The sequence below is a fragment of the Pteropus medius genome, unplaced genomic scaffold, assembly GCF_902729225.1.
Source record: "Pteropus medius unplaced genomic scaffold, Ma_sr-lr_union100, whole genome shotgun sequence".
NCBI classification, from domain to species: domain Eukaryota; kingdom Metazoa; phylum Chordata; class Mammalia; order Chiroptera; family Pteropodidae; genus Pteropus; species Pteropus medius.
In genome coordinates, this window is record NW_024355990.1 from 8,203,645 (window position 1) to 8,221,027 (window position 17,383).

A 17,383-nucleotide genomic window follows, 5' to 3' on the forward strand; every position below is an offset into this window, starting at 1 on the left:
AAGGAATAAATATAATCCCAGAGGCTTCCTTTTATTTCTTTTTTTCTGAATGGATTATATTTTTGTTGAACTTTTTAAACCCTCCAAGTTGACAAACCAATAATTGTACTTTTTTATTAAATAAATAACTTTAAAGAAATAGAATGGAATTAAAACTTATAAATATTCCATATCTATATATAATTTAACCCAAAATTATAATAACACTTTAGCTAATATTGGCACTTAAGTATCAATAGTGTTTCATAGAGATACCAAGCTCCTCCATATACAAATTTTCACCAAATAAAAACTTTCCTGAGTCCATTATCTTTTCTCCAATCAATTCACGAAGTCTGATATCTTAACTATTAAATATTTCAAGAAAAGCAATGGAAATGTATGAAGGGTAAAAGATATTTTGACCACCGTAGATCTTTCAGAAATCTTCATCTGCTATAATAGTCTGTCTCTCTAAATATAGTTATTTTATTCTGTTTTGCCAGCAATCTTTATCACATATACCTATTCTTTTTTGGTAATATCCTTTGCCATGTGAGTTTATTTCATATGTGGCAGCAGGTAACAAAAATATCAAGAATAACAACTCTTATAATAGCCTGTCTCTCTAAATGTATCTATTTTATTCTGTTTTACCGGTAATCCCTAACACATATACCTACTCTTTCCTGGGATCATCCTTTTCCATGTGAGTTAATTCTACATTTGGCAGCAGGAGAGAGAGAGAGAGAGAGAGAGAGAGAGAGAGAGAGAGAGAGAGAGAAGAGAGAGAGAAGAAAAAGAAAAGAAAGGAAAAGAAAATGTGTTTGCATTGTAGGTTTTATTTCCACTGTTTTATTTTTGAGGAAATTAAAGCTCAGAGTTTTAAAAAATGAAATGATTTTCCCAAGACTATGCAGCTAAAAAAGTGATGAAACCAAAATTCGAATCTACAGTTGTCAAAGTTTATTATTTTTCAGCCATATTAAACCATCTTTCACATTTGTAAAATAATTATAATAATGTTTCCCTTAGATAATTGTTAAGATCATTAATTAAGGTGTTTATAAAGTACTTCACTTGACACTGGAAGATGACAGCCATTCAACAAATGGTAGACAGACAGATTTGGTACCCAGAAGTGGGGTGTTCTGTACATAACAAATACCTAGAAATGCAGAACTGCCTTTCAAACTGGATAAGGGGCAGAGGCTGGAAAAATAAGGAAAAGCATGGTAAGCATATAAAAACCTGTATTAGCCTAGAAAATTCTGAGATCATCATAAATGGCCTATAGGTAAAAATATGGGGACTGAAGATACTGCTGGAGAAGACACCGAAGAAAATGAGCGCAACAGAGGAAAACGTATCATCTTACGCAATAAGCACATCATCACTAATAGAATTTTAGTAGAAATGTGAGTGTTAGATCACTGCTGTTAAGGGCTCAGAAGGAAGTGAGGGGAGCGTTATTGGAGGAAAGGAAACCCTTGTTATACAGCGACACAACCCTTAGTTGGATTTTGTCCTGAGGTGAAACAGAAAGCAAAATTCACACATGACGACTTTTGATATTTATCAGAAGAAATTTCCCAGCAGAGTGTGGAGGGTGCAACTCGATTCATTCTTGTTGCTTACAGTAAAATAAGAGAGAACATAGATAAAGTGTGGAAAGAACTGTGAAGCAGAAGAGAGCATGGACTTGATGATTTGGGAGATTCTCAACCTATCTAGATAGACTTCTCCAAAAACATGTTAAAATTAGGTGATTTGTGGTCAGAAAAGTGTGCTCTGGAGAGAAAACCAAGGATATGGCTGGACAACATTCTGCTCATGCCTCACAAGGACCAAACACTTAAAACGGTCGATCACATAATGGTTTGTTTGAAGAGATGAGACGGGTGACTTATGAGTCCCATCAGCCATCTCCATAGAAGGAGGAGTAGAAAATTGTTTTCCAGGGAAGATTGGTAAAGGAATCGAATGAAATGAATCCCCCCAGGCCCAAATGGGAGACTCACATAGCTTTTTTTTTTTAGGATATTATACAACAGAAACAGCTTGTACTGAAAGGGACAAAGAGAAGATAAAATGAAGGAAGGCAGACACCAAAACTCTATAGGAGGGAGAGTCTGATGAGAATATTTGACCTCGAATATATGCTAGCCTTCAAAAAAAAAAGTGGGGAGGGAAGGAAGCTCTGAGGGCAGAGCCACTGTGTCCAGAGGGTGGGTACAGAAGCCACAGAGGGTTATTTTTCTGGGCCTTGAACCCTAATGGTGTTTGCCCAGCCAGATTTTGGAAATTCCTTGGAACTGGTGACATTTTCTTCCATTTTATTCTTTTGAATCAAGAATATCTATAACCATTAACTGTTTTCCTATCCTTGCTCCACCATTGTATTTTGGGAGCAGATAACTTGTTTTCTAGTTTCACAGGCCCACAAATAGAGAATTTTGTCCCATAATGGATGATACCAAGAGCCTCGTCCATACCCAGTTTAGGTGATTTAGATGATGAGATTTGGGACTTTTGAGCTGATGAGATTTAGATGAGATTTTTGGATTTGAGACGACACTGTAGTGGGTTGAGACTTTGACAGATCTTGGGGTAAAATGAATATATTTTGCATATGAGATGGATATGAATGTTTGGGGGGCCAGAAGTTAAACTATGAAGTAGGCTGAATCATGACTCTTAAAGATGCCATATTCTAGTCCTAGAATCATTGAATATGTTATTTCACAAGGTAAAAAGGGCCTTTACAGCTGTGAAGTTAGAGTCTTGTGACAGGGAGTTTATTCCAGATCATCCAGGCGGCCCCAGTGTAAAAGGTCTAGGTTATGCAGTCAGCATGAGAGGAGGTGACATGATGACAGATGCAGAGGTTGGAGAGATTTGCTTGGACTACGGATCACAAACTAGTGACCTCAAGAAGTTGGAAGAGTTAAGGCAATGATTTTTTTCCCTTAGCGCCTCTAGAAAGAATGTAGCTCTGCAGATACCTTGATCTTAGCTCATAAAACCCATTTAGGACTTCTGACCTCCAGAAATATGAGATAATACATTTTAATTTTTAAAACATTAAGGTTTTGTTGATTTGTTATAGTAATAATAGGAAATTAATACAGTATCATAATAGTAACGGTTCTTATTGTGCCTTTTAATGTATACATTTAGCCATTGTGGTAGGTCTTTCTTATGTACAGAATTCAGATTATTTTTTTAAACAGAAAATATTGAGCAGAAGAGAGACATTTACTTCACCATGAAGAAGGGTCCTCATTTTGTTTATTGCTTGATGTTAGTATGTTACAGTGAAGTGAAATATATGTCAAATGGCCCCAATTGGACTATTTTAGAAAGCTGATGTTTGCTATTTATAACAGTTTTTTTTTAAATATCAATCTATATAAGTTCAAACTTCTAGATATTATCATTTTTCCTCTACAAGTCTCTTTTCCCTTTATAATTTACAACTCTAATCTAACAAGGATATAAATTTTTACAGTATTTTTACAAAAATTGTTCATTTTTCTAAACTGTGGAATGGTAATTGAATTTTGCAAGGAGATTTTTATTTGGCTTAACAAAATTGATAACAATGTCCTAAAAGTGAATTTTCGAAAGAAATTAGTGTATGGCTTTTTGGTTGGTCTGAATTTTGGGGCCATATGGCTTAATAGTTTAAGCATTCTTTCCCAAACATTTTAGATCACACATTCCTATCATTATATATTTTAAGCACAACCCACAGTATATGCAAATTTTTATATTTATAAACTACATGCACTTACTATATTATACATTTGTATATCATATACAAAAACAATTTTTAAAGAAAGAAGGACAAAAATTGAAATAAACCTCTTTCGTATTTTCTTCTCACATCCCAATAGGTCATATGACAGGTCATGTGCACAACCAGTTTGGAGACTGCTGATTTTAAAGCTTAAATGGTAATGGCAAGCAAACCTCGCTTGGAGCCTGGTTCTTCTCTACTAACCACTGTGATCTCTAACAAATCAGATTGGTTTGTTTGCAAATTAATTCACTTAAAGGACATCAAATACTCAGCACTGTTCCTGGAAATTACAAAGAGCTTAACCCACATTAAGATGGTTATTATTATAGTATTAGTCTAAAATACATATTAGACTTTTTTGCTTGTGTTTCTTTTGGGCTGCTCAGCCTCACTTAGGGAAAAAGAGTGACCTTTTGTTAAGTGAAGAGTCATCAGTCTTGAGAAATGAATATGTTTTTAAATTTCGCAGTCTCCACCTACAATGAAGAACAGAAAAAAAAAAAAACATTTTCTATTCTACATACCTTTACTCTCATTCCTTACACACAAACTAAAAAATAAATGCCTTCTTAACCGAATGTCTTATTATAAGAGCACTGGCTAAGTTGAGAAGATACCTTTGGTTCAGAGAGAAGCCCAGCTTCTCATTTCTGAGAAACGAGGCTTAAGTAAGGAAAAGGCATTTCTCAGTGCCTTTTTCTCCATCTCCCACAATTTCTAGGTTCTTCTCATGAAGCACGATAAATACGCTCACCCTTTATTTATTTATACATGTAATAGTTCTTTATTTTTGTTTAACTCACACTTCTATAATAGTTTCTAATTTATTAAGAGCTTTTCCATCTGTGGGAGGAGTTGCATAAGTCCACTTAATGGCAGCAGAATGATTGAATGGAGAGAGTGTTAGCTTCTTCCACTTAAGTCTGATTTTTAGTCCTTGGTATTTTGAAACTACCACTTCCTCCTTGAGCCCCCCACCCACTCACGTACATACACCCACTCAGGGCGGTCAGATGTAAAATTAGAAGAGAAAGAAACAACATAAGCATGGAAAATATGAGATAACAGTTCTAAAAATAATTCTCGTAACAGAAGCAATCCACTTTGAAACCAATAAGAGGGTGTTAAGTCCTCTCCAAACTGAATTTCTCAATTATTCTTCACGAGTGCTGCCGTTCATAGCACAGTAAGACCTCACATTTCTCAATAACTTTTCCATATCACTTACCTATGATTTTATGAGATTGCCCAACACGAGGCAAGCTTCTTTTTATATCTCAAATAAGTACATGTTCCCACTATACTTCCTTCATTGCTTATTTCTTCCTCTTACAGTCACTGTTTACTCCTGCCCACTGTATAGGGTCAGCCTTTGGTTAAGTTGTGAAATTTGTAGAATGTTCTTTAGGCTTCTCCAGTTTCTGGCCCCTCTCTGCAGCAAGCTGATGAGGTGTCATGTAGAAGAATTATTAAGCCCATCAAAACTAGGACAGGTTAGAGAGAAGTGATAAAAAAAAGAGGATTTAGATTAGAATGAGGAAACCTTTTTTAAAAACAAAAGGTGTCCTAGAATAAGAAGACTAGGGGAGGACACAACCCAGTTCCTACGTGACAACTTAAAAGTACGACTGGAGTCAGTTTATGCAGCACCCGTGAGTTAGAATCTAGGAAATTAAAAAAATATGTATATATGTATACATAGCATATACACATTATTATATATACATTACTCATATATATGACTATACTTATTACAAAAGTAATCCATTTGCACTGTAGTAAGTAAAACAAATCAGAGGTGTAGAAAGAAGAAAAATCATAAATTTCCTTTTTCTTGGCCTATAAAATACCGGTATAAAGAATTTAGTGCGTTTCATTCCATTTCCATTTTTTTTCTAGGTTCTTTTTCTTAGCTCTTTTGGGGCAGACTGTCATATTACAGCAGCCAGAGGGATTATATAAAAGGCAATTTACCACTTCTGTGTTTAGAAGCTTCCCATGAGTCCCCATTTCACACAGAGGAAAAGGCAGAGTTCAGGGATGAGGCGACCTCCCCACTCCAACCCCGACCTCTTCACTTCCTCTGCATTAGCCACAGTCTCCCATGACTTCCCTCAAACCCACAAAACTTCCTCCAGCCATGAGGACACCCGGATGGGTCTGCTCTCGCTGCCTATATCACCCTTTTCTCGGATATGCATATAACTAATTCCTTCATCTGCTTTATGCCCTTGCTCAGATATAGTTTTCTCAATATCTTTTTGGTTTTCCTACCTTTGCTGCTTCACCCATTTATATAAAGGGATTCAGGACGATTCAAAACCTACAGTACTGCTGTAGCATTCTTCCCAGAAATCAACCACGTTTGCTTTTAATTCATCACATGGGTAGGGGTTGTGCTAGTATGATTTATAATATCCTTTTAAACTTTGAGATTGTATCATTGTTTCTTTCACTTGAGAAATTGCCCCATCTCTCAGATGACCACTTTTTGCTGCCCAGCAGCCCCTAATGGTGTGCCTCTCCCTAGTCTGGCTTGTTCTGAATTTTATCTAACTGTACTCTCCTGCTTATCAAAAGGTTTGTGTGTGTGTGTGTGTGTGTGTGTGGGAACTTTTTCAAAAGGCAGATTCATTTGAAAAAAAAAATTTAAAGGCTGTAAAACTTAACGTATTTCCTTAATAATCCAAAGGAATGCATTTCCAATGGTGGGATTCAGACATCAAAAGTAAACATTTTGCTTGCTTCCCGTAAGATTTTTTTTTTTTTTTCTGTACCTTGCAGCCAAGGAATAGAGATCTAGTCATAGAGAATAATTTTTCTTTCATTACAGTCCAGGGAGAATCAAAAGAATTTGGAATCCACCATGATTTCTCAAGTAAAAATTTTTATCACTCGAAGTACATGTTGCATCTTGATATGAAAGGTCAACAAGAAAATGAGCTTTTCAAGTCCTACCTCTTTTAAAGCAGTTATTTTTTCATCCAGTTCCTGAAAGCAAGAGACCAGAGAATAAAAACAGTGTGTGCTCCTGACAGCTGCAATAGAGAGATAATCAGTTTTCCATTGAGAGCCATGCCATAAGAATTGGTACACTGATTGGAATTAAATGAGAAAATCCTGATACTGATGATATCTACCTAGAGTTACATATTGCTGGACTCATATTCTCTCTCACAGTTTTTAACTTTTAATTAATTTTGTTAATATTTCTTCTTTGCCCTTGCCAGCTCAAAAATAAAGACAGCGAATTTTTCTTTGGCTTCCGGCATCTTTTCACTATTCTTCCTGATAATGTTCATAGTTATGTTGGCCTCCCTCACACAAGTATAAATGGACAAATGAAAAAAAAAACGTCTACTAAGATTGGACGGTTATCAGTGGTGTTTCTAGGACAGGCAGAATTGTGGATGAGGATAGTTAGAGAACCTGGAATTTATAGATTTTTTAAATTCAGCCAGCAACATTTAAGATTCGCCCGCCGCCCCCCCCCCCCACAAACATAAAGCTAATACTCTGATTCCCCACAATCGACTCTCTATTTTTTATTTTAAAAATTCACCACCTGTCAAATAAAACTGCTAAATGTTCCTGGCGCGTTAGTTCAAAGTGAAGGCGCATTTGTTTCATTGTCACAGGATTCTCCAAACAGTCTCTCAGCATTTATTTCACTAATATAATGACGTCAGTACCTTTCCTCGCTTCCAACTTTATGCACTCCATGATGGTATCAAACGGTTTCCTGAATGAAAGAGAGAATCATAAATATTTTATTGTGGTCCAATCATTATGTCAAGTGCTTCCTGATCTTCTCTTTGAACTGGTTATTTTTTTGTTTTTTAATGGGACATGGTTTGGTCAGAGTGTGTGGAATGAATGACATTTTTGGATGTTGACATTAGCCATGCTGTTTTGGAATATTTAATCATGCTTTGCCCCATTTTTTTGTTTTTTTTTTTCCCCTTGCAGGTTGCGGTGGAGTACATGATTTCTAATACATAGCAAATATTTACTTGCATTTATACTTGTAAATTTCCATTTTACTCTATATTTATCCTAAAGTCTATGGAGCTGAAGATTATTTATTTTATAAGTATTGCATGCAAAGACCTTTGTAAATTTCCATTTTACTCTATATTTATCCTAAAGTCTATAGAGCTGAAGATTATTTATTTTATAAGTACTGCGTGTAAAGACCTGTGCTAGCTAGACTTCTAATTCCAGTTGCTTATCATTTAAACATGAAATCTCATTCTGAAAAATTGCAGATTTGGTTTTTAGGAGAAAAATGTCTTCCGACGTCTTGGACTCTTCTCAAGATATTGTTCAGTGTCATGAATATACTAACTTGAATTTTTTAAACATTAATTTGCAATGATTTATAGTGATACAGGATATACCACTTAAAATGCAAATATTAAGTACTAATTAGCATTTGTCCAAAATTCATGCTACCACTAGACATCGATATGAAAATCCAAGCAGACAAAGTGAATTAAAAATACTTGTCAAATATTCACGACAATATAGTTAAGAGCAAAAGTTTCAAATGGGTCATATTTATTTTGAACTAATATATTAAGCAAAATTGAGATCTTTAGTTGAAAAGTGGTATAATCTGGAGGTCATAGTAATGACTTCTATGGTAAACTTGTCCAAAAAATAAATCGGACTTCTGTGAATTTTCCAGTTATAACTTTATTGCTATAAACTTTCAAATCTGATAATTAAATTAACACATTGACGGAAACCCTAGCTGTTAGAAACTGTGTCTAAATTAGTGATGTCCCATTTGATAGGAAACTGGGTTTTTTACCATTCAAAAGCAAAACATAAGTACTTAGAAGTTCCCCTCCCAGGGATTCTGAGATACAAATAGAGTTGAAAGTCAGCTACGCTCGCTCCCATCCACAAAGCTCCAGGCCCCACAGAGAAACTTTAGAGGTTCTTTAAATAACAAGTGTTAAATCCTGCTTTTGAAATACTGGCAAGGATTGGAGTTCATAAAAAAATAAGTTGAATCTCTGGTGTGTTCGTCCATCAGGATTCTCTGGTTGTCCTTCCAGATTCATTCTCTGCCCACTTTCTACACAAGGAGTCTAACTATAAAAGCCTCTCGGGTCTTTCCCTTGGGCTTCTGGCTATGCTCCCAGTGAGTTATCTGCAGAAGACCAGAGAGTGATTATAGAGTCCCCTGCCATTTTCCTGCTGGGCTGCCATTCTTTAACCAAGCTTTTGCAGGGCGAGCTCTCCAACACTGACAATTCTCACTAGGTTCTATAACACAACTTTGTCCTCGCTCTTCTTCAGGCTTAGAGTGTTTATAGCTGAGCTCCCTACTGTCATGAGCCTCTGGGCACTTAACCATCCTTTTGTGATTCTGTTAATCCTTCCCTGGCATCAGCAAATATTCACTGAACTCTCTTCAATTAAACCTTTGAGTTAATGGCGCATGTTATATCTGTTCCCTGCCAGCACCTTGCCTGATACATTGGGCCTGGTCTCTCCCGTTGCTACCACTATAAAATTTGTCACCATTCCTTCTTATCTGTAGCATGTAACAACCATAACAACAGAAAATAATAATAGCTTACTACACGTGAATGCTTAATACACGCTAAAAAAATCTGTCAAGTATCTGTCTATATTATCACAATTACAGACTCAAAGCAATCTTATGAAGTAGCTACAATTATCATTTCCATTTTTCAGATGAAGTAGGTAACTTGCGAAATCTCTCAGTCAGCAAATTGCGAAACAAGCCTTCAATCCAGGAGCATTAATTGTGAAACTCGACTTTTAACTACTTGTTTTCTTCTCTAGGAAGCTGCCTAAATGGCAAGCTAGCATGGATGACATACAAGGAGCTTTTTATTTTAAACTATCTGGATCTAAACATTCCCTTTATCTTAGCCAAGTCTTAGTTTCCTACCTTGAAAATCTATATCTCAATCACTATAATAATATTACATATAAATACGAAAATTGAAGAAAGAAGCTCCCCTAACTATGCAAGAGGTATGTTACCTACAAGTAGTGCGTAACTTGGCAGCACGGAGTGACTGGTGTAAAGTCTGAAGGACAGACAGTATACCACAGAAAATGAGTATTTCTTACATAAACACTGGCAGCAGCAAGAACACTCAGACTTAGGGAATGTAGTTAAAGGCCCCCAGGCTCAGGTCATAGGAGACCAGCAGTAAAAGAGAAGCACCTAAGAGTCCTAGAAGAGACAACCAAAAAATCCACTACTTGGATTAGATTAGTATCATCTTTTTAAGGGGTGCCTTACAATTTTCTATGTTTCATGTACACTTTTTTAATTCACTTTTATTCTTTCAATTTTCATTTATTCTCCTATTTCTTTTCCTTCCTTAATTTACCATTCTCTCTTCCGTAAGATTTTCTTCCCCTGAACTTGATCTGGTATTGGCTTCAGGAATCAGCGCTGGTACCAGTTGAACTCTTCAGCTGTGACAGGAAGAGTCAGGCAGAGCATCTGGAAGTTCAAGGTGAGTAATGCTAGCCTTTATTGTACTCCCAACCTTTCATGGTCTCCTCTCTCATCAGAAAACAATGTCTCGCATTCAATTTTAAAAGTCAACAGATTAGAATGGAGTCACACAAAAGCAAAGCTGTGCAATTGTCTGATTCTAACTGAGCTTTTATGATGCCTTTGTGCCCCTTGGACAAGTGTGTATTTACAGTTTGGTGTATTTACAGTTTGTCTGTCCTAAAACAATTTCCATTAGAGGTAAACAAGGGTCGCTCCCTCAAACAGCACTGCCTTTAAAAATAAATAATCATAGCATAACACATTTGAGGATTTTTTTTTCTACTTTTACTATTAGAACAAAAAACAAATTGCTGCCAAGATAGTAAAAAACAAAACCAAAAACAGTGGGACATCTGTCCTTACCAGTTAAGCCATCTCTTCAATCGCTTGGAAAGAAAATCACTGATGATAATTTTCAAGACATGTTGTCAAAAGCATTCAGATGAATGAAAGTCTAGGAGTCTCCAGTGTTGAACAAAGTGCCGTGGGAGTGTAAACGAGAATGGGGAAATCTTAGGGAGACAATCTTGTCTTAGCATCACATTTTACCCTTGTGTTTCCACAAGTGTGTCACCCAAGGTGATTTTTGGTGGTTCGTAGATATAATCCTTTGATTTTAATAATTAGATGTTCATATTAATGAGTTTCAGAAAATATTTAAAAACGCATTAAACTTATGATTCCATTATTTTAAGGTTGCAATATATAACCATGAGACAAAGAAATGCATTTCTATTACATTAAAAGGTTCACTTTAGAGAAAATGTAATAAGATGTCATTAACCAGTAACAAAAGCAAACATTATTATATACACATGACTGAAATTTAGGAGTCATAGTTCTATCCTAAGCATTAAGTACTTTGTCACATAATTTTAAGCCAAAGCAAACTTACTATATTATGGGATCATATATTAAGATTCTCTCATTAAACACGTGCCTTAAAATCTGAAGCGCATTGTCTTACTTAGTGTTTACTTATACATGAATAGCGATTTATACACAAAAAGTGATTTACTCTAAGAGAAAACAGTGCTTTCTTTTACAAAATAAAACACAGGGTATAAACCAAGAGAAATTAAATAAGGATCTTGAAGAGACATCTGCACACCATGTTCACTGCTGCATTATTAACAATATCCAAGATATGGAAACAAGCTAAGTATCCATCAGTAGACAAATAAATGAATAAAGAAATTATGATATATATATATCATATATATGTCATAATATATGATATATATATCATAAAATATTATGATATATATGATATATATCATATATATGATATATCATAATATATCATATATATCATAATTTATATATATCATAATTTCTTTATGTGTGTATATATATATACATAAAAAAATATTATTCAGCCTTACGAAAAAAAGAATGTCACTTGAGACAACAGATGAACCCGAAGGACATTATGCTAAGTGGAATAAGCCAGACAGAAGTTTAGAGACCTAACATATATGATGATTATAGTGAATAATACTGTATTGAGAAAGTGGATTTCAGGTGCTCTCGACACCCGTGCACACACACACACACACGATAACTATTTGAGGAGATGGACATGCTAATTAGCTTGACAGTCATTATTTCATTATATATGTATATCAAAACACCATGTTATACACCTTAAACACATACATTTTTTTATTTTTAAAAAAACTAGGGTATCGAATCATTTTATTTTTTAAAAAATCAATGTAGTTTCATCAGTTGTAACAAATGTGGGTAACAATATTGCCGGTGGGCAATATCGATTGTGGGGAAAACTGTGCAGGTTTGCCATGAACTTAAAACTGCTCTAAAAGATAAAGTCTATTAAAAACAATTCTTGATGGAATGCCATACTTCTAGTCTTGCCATCACATTACCTTTGTGGAAGCAGCCTGCCCACCGTGCAAAGATGTGACCTGGTTTATTTCTAAAGCTCAGGCCTGATTTTTGAACACCAAAGTCTGTCCTTTTTCTCTTTCCACCAAAGCATTAGACTTCATTTTTCACTTGAATGAAATGAAAATAAATGTAGAGGAAACGCTGAAAGAGAGCATCTGTAAGTTGCTCTCACTTCATTCTTTGAAGAAACACAGACACCCTTTCACAATGGTCGATGAGGGCAAGGCAGGTGAAATACTAGGGTCCAGGTCACAGGGGATACTGGAAATTTTAGATGTTGATAAAATCCTGAGGGAAAGAAATAGTTGGCAGCTAATGAAGAGGAAAGGTAAAAGGAGATCCTGTCATTAGTCATTGTCCCAAATATTCCACTGGCCACCCTTTCCTCTCTCACCCTCATGTAGAAAAATGGAGGGGGAATGCAGACCAATGGGATGCTCATCTACGCTTCTTTGAGCTGGAAACCTATGGTGAAAATTTTATATAACAACATTTTACGATATTACCTGTCTTTTCATTTATTAAGGAGGCCAAACATTCTGCTAAATAGGCTTTTTTTGGAATCTTAGAGTTTAGAAAGTCATCCTAGAAGCAGGAAATGTGGAGACTGCTAAAAGAAAAAAAAAAATCTAAACAAACATTAACCAAACTTTGATTTTTACGTCTTACCCTAAAAGTTCCATTTTAGTTCCATTTTCATCCATTCTTTTCCAACTCTGAAGAGTTCTAAAAGATTTTTTATTATTGGTTGGCCCGAGGAAAGTCATTTTTATTGTCTATATTAGATGACATTAAAAAGAGTCCAAAGAAATAGAATGTGCTTACATTTATTTTTAAAAGGTACTTACACTTCCAGAATTACTTCAAAAAACATGTCAGGCTTTCCTCATTTTAGATTTTAAAAGATAGAATGTTATTTTATATATTCTAATTTGTGACCTGTTACTATCAGAGCCTTTTAAAAACAAACACAAGTCATGCCCTAGTTTTTATCAACATGTCTCTTCCGTTCAATAATCATTGATCCTTCTAACTTTAAAATTTTCCATAAAATACACACTCTCTGGCATGAATCATGTTACTACTGTGATTAAGGAAGTTTATTACAGGACTAGCTAAAGACATCCAATTTATAAAATGAAATGATCTGCTAGTTTAAACAATTGGAGTCAGGAAAAATGGACACAATAAATTTGTTTGTCATATGTAAACAGTAGTCTCAAAACATCAATGGCCAGTATTGGAGGAAAATAATCATTCTGAGAACTATAAAGATAGATAAGAGAACAAATCCTCTTTCCATCCATTGTTCAGACAAGCATTTTTCTAACTCCTTCAGAATATTAGATGTTGAATGCTGAGAGGAGTTTGGGGGCTTAATAGGAACCCATACATTGGATTTGGAAGTGATCTTAGACTTTTTTCACACTGAGTGTGTAAGTGTCCTGTGCTTTTAAAAAGAAGGGTGTGTGAAACTCAGCTACTAAAACCATGCCAGCTGCCAGGATTTCTTTTATATTCCCTGCTTATCTATCTAATTAACCCTCGCGAGCTTTTGTCTCCCTGATTCTCTCATTTCTACATCTTCTTCCACTTAAGATATTTTTACATCATGTCTCCATTTCATGAATTACTTATTGGTGTTCACCTTGCTACATCTGCCTTCAACTACAAGAGAGAGAGATGCAGCTACTACCTCTGCAGTATAAGCTTCCTTGGGGTCCTTAACTTGACATCTGTTTGGGGCAATGAATAAAAGAGGGGGTCATACTAGATCCTGAGATATAGCAACAGAGTATGGTTTGATGACCATGTGGCATGAGATTTCTAGCTGAGCACTCATCTCGAAAGGGTAGGGGGCACTACTGAGAGTATCTTTGTAAATGACACATTAGGAGAGCAACCTCCATTCCACCCTGAAGATTTCTGGGGAACACAGAGTGGGAAACTCATTTGGATTTTATTCTACAGATACAAAAAATGACTGTGACAAAAACCAAAGAATTACTACAAGAGTCTTTAATGGTTATAAGGATTAAATGCATGGTTTGCTAATTCCAACAATACTTTTCTATTTGTTTCTTCTCTGGTTTTATCACATTTCGCTGGGCTCTCAACCTCTGTACTCCACCATCAAGATTAGATGACCTCAGATAACGAACTTGAGAAGAATTAGACTACTGGTAAGTTTATATTCAAATACACTATCAGGGTCTTTGAGAATTTGAGTGTTGTAGGATCCTACTTCTATCTCATAAATATTTTGTAACTAATCAAATTTTTCACCAGTTGAGTACAGCAGGGACTGAATGGATTGTGGCATAAACAGACGGGAAACGATAACATTTTTTTCACAGGACCGCTCTCCCTTCTAACTTCTCAGACTCAGTGATCTTTTATCCATAAACAGTGAATATATCCAATGAAAGAATAACAGTAATATAGCAAACCTAGCTCCTCAGTGTGAATTTTAGGAAACATAGTTAGGTTCGATAGGTGGGACCATAAACTAATAGGTCCCTACTCTCTACTTTAAAGAACATCCTTCTCCATGGGTATTGTCTATTTTAACTCAATTTTGTTATTAACTAACTGGATGATTTGTATTACTATTACCTACCTACTATATGATTTGGTATTATTACTCTTAAAAAAGTATTAAAACTGGCAGAGAGCAGAATGCAAAGTAGAATATAGTCCCGATAGTTTGTGATAAATTTGGAAACATTGAGGAAATACATTGTCTTCATAAGTTAAGGCTGTTAGAACAAAAATACCATAGTCTGGGTGACTTAAACACCTGCCATTTATTTCTCACAGTTCTGGTGGCTAGGAAGCCCAAGGTCAAGGCACTGGCAGATTGAGTGTCCGATGAGAGCCCATTTCCTTGTTTATAGATGGCTATCTTTTTACTGTGTCCCACAAGGTGAAGGGAGAGAGTTCTCTGAGGTCTCTTTCATAAGGGCACAAATCTCATTCATGAGAGCTTTACCCTTGACTTAATCGCCTCTCAAAGACATCGCCTTGTCATACCATTACACTGGAGGTCGGGATTCAACGTATAAATTTTTTTTGGGGGGGCGGGGACACAAACATTCAGTCTATAAAAATAAAGCAGTGGCTCACAAGTGCCAATTCCTAGATCTATTTAAATCTATAACTTATCAAAAGGAACAATTCTGGCAGATTCTGACTCACAAGATCTAGAAATGTGTGGTCTAGGAATTTGTGTTATTTAGAAGCTTTCAGGTTTATTCTAATTACAGTCATGTTGAGGAACCACTGGCCTTGAGTAAAGGGCAATGCCCAGGTCCTACTTAGATAAAATACTAGTACATAAAATACCGGAAGTCCCAAAAAACTAACAAAATCAAGGAGAAGGTTGATATGACAAATGTCCTGTTTAAAATTTTCCTTTTGGCTGGTATCATTATTTTATATCAATTTCTTTGGTTTACATAATTTCACAGATAGAGGTGAATTTAAAGTTTAGCTAGTTAAACAACAATGCTATTCAATCCTTCTCACCAATCTGAGCACTTCATTTAAATTCAAACCGAACTATCAAATGATCCAATAAAATGGAATACGAGAAGAGGAGATTAGGACACAGGCACACACAGGGGAAAGGTCATGCGAAGATACAGGGAGAAGAAGACAGCCATCTACAAGCCAAGGAGAGAGAACTCGGGGGAAACAATCCTGACAACACCTTAACGTTGGCCTTCTGGCCCCCACAACTACGAAGAAATGAATTTATGTTGTTTAAGCCACCTAGCCTATGGCACTTTGTTCAGACAGAACTAGCAAACTGATATAGTTCTGTTTCTAAATCTAAGAATATTTGCTTTTCAATGTTACAGTCGTTTTCAAAACTGGACATTTAGTACCTTTTTGTTTATCATGGTCTTTTTTGAGATATAATTGACATATAATATTATATCAGTTTCAGATATAAAACATAATGATTAAATTTTAAAAATTACGTTGATGTACAATACTATATTAGTTTCAAGGGTACAACATAGTGTTTAGACAATCATATACCTTATGAAGTGATCGCCACAATAAGTCTAGTACTCATCTGTCACCATATATAGTTATTATGATATTGGTGACTATATACTCCCTGTGCTGTGTATTACGTACCCGTGACTTATTTTATAACTAGAAGTTTGTACTTCTTAATCCCCTTTACCTTTTTTAGAGTGACAGCAGTATGTTGTTTATGTTGCCAGAGCCCTGATATCATTCTCATAACAGTGCAATATCAAAAGAATGATTCACATGTTTATTTTCTCTGACACTCAAATACATATTTTATTATTCTTAGCTTATCGAAGAAAACAACATTCTGCGGACATTTGTATTGAGATTGCATTGAATCTATAGATCACACCAGGTAGTGTGAGCGTCATTAGGATACTGACATTTTCTTTCGATGAAGTTTTTTTGTTTGTTTGTTTAGGTCTATTTTAATATCTACTGATAAATTTTACAAATTTATCAAGATCTTTTGTAAGATCTATGCCCACATATTCGTTGCTTTGCTAATTTGTATTTTTTTGTTAAAATTACTATCTGTATATCTCTGGTGTTTAGAAAAATTGATTTCTCTATTTAATTTTATGTTCAATAAAACTGCTTAAGTCTCCTCTCATAATTTTCCTACACTTTCTTTTCTTTATGGGCAATGACAATGTGGCAGATTTACTTTACTCTTTCCATGTTTATACCATTTAGATCAGTTTTATTAGAGCCCCATCTGGAAAGTCACATAAAAATGGTAATGTTATATACATTCTTGTTTTGTTATATATTACAATGAAAATGATTAAAATATTTCATTAGTAAGTTTTTTAATCTTACAGATTTGTTATGGTCTTTAGCAAGTTTAAGACTCAACTTCTATTTCTAGTTTGAGACCATAGTTCAAAATATTTTTCTAATGGAAATCAGCCATTTATTATTGTGATAAACCCCACTTGGTTTTGATGTAGTATATTACATATACTAATTTTTTACTAATTTTTTAAATGTTGAACTTGTTTATATATGATTGACCTATCTGACATATATATGTATGTTTCTCTTTCTCTTTTCATTTTGTTCATTATACTATTTAATGCAAA

General features: G+C 35.1%; 1 long non-coding RNA gene across 3 annotated transcripts in view; it reads right to left on the reverse strand.

Moving 5' to 3' along the window:
• Window positions 1-3,774: 3,774 nt before the first annotated feature.
• The window catches only part of LOC120600103 (uncharacterized), a 65,324-nt gene continuing 51,715 nt past the window's right edge, over window positions 3,775-17,383 (reverse strand). The window contains exons 2-5 of one of the 3 annotated variants that reach the window (XR_005652099.1): window positions 7,477-7,526; window positions 6,743-6,775; window positions 5,013-5,268; window positions 3,775-4,260 (exon numbers count right to left, since the gene is read on the reverse strand). This is a non-coding gene — a long non-coding RNA (uncharacterized LOC120600103). Of the gene's footprint in view, window positions 4,261-4,334; window positions 5,269-6,742; window positions 6,823-7,476; window positions 7,527-17,383 lie in introns of those variants that run through there. The other 2 variants (XR_005652098.1, XR_005652100.1) reach the window with 2 other exon arrangements.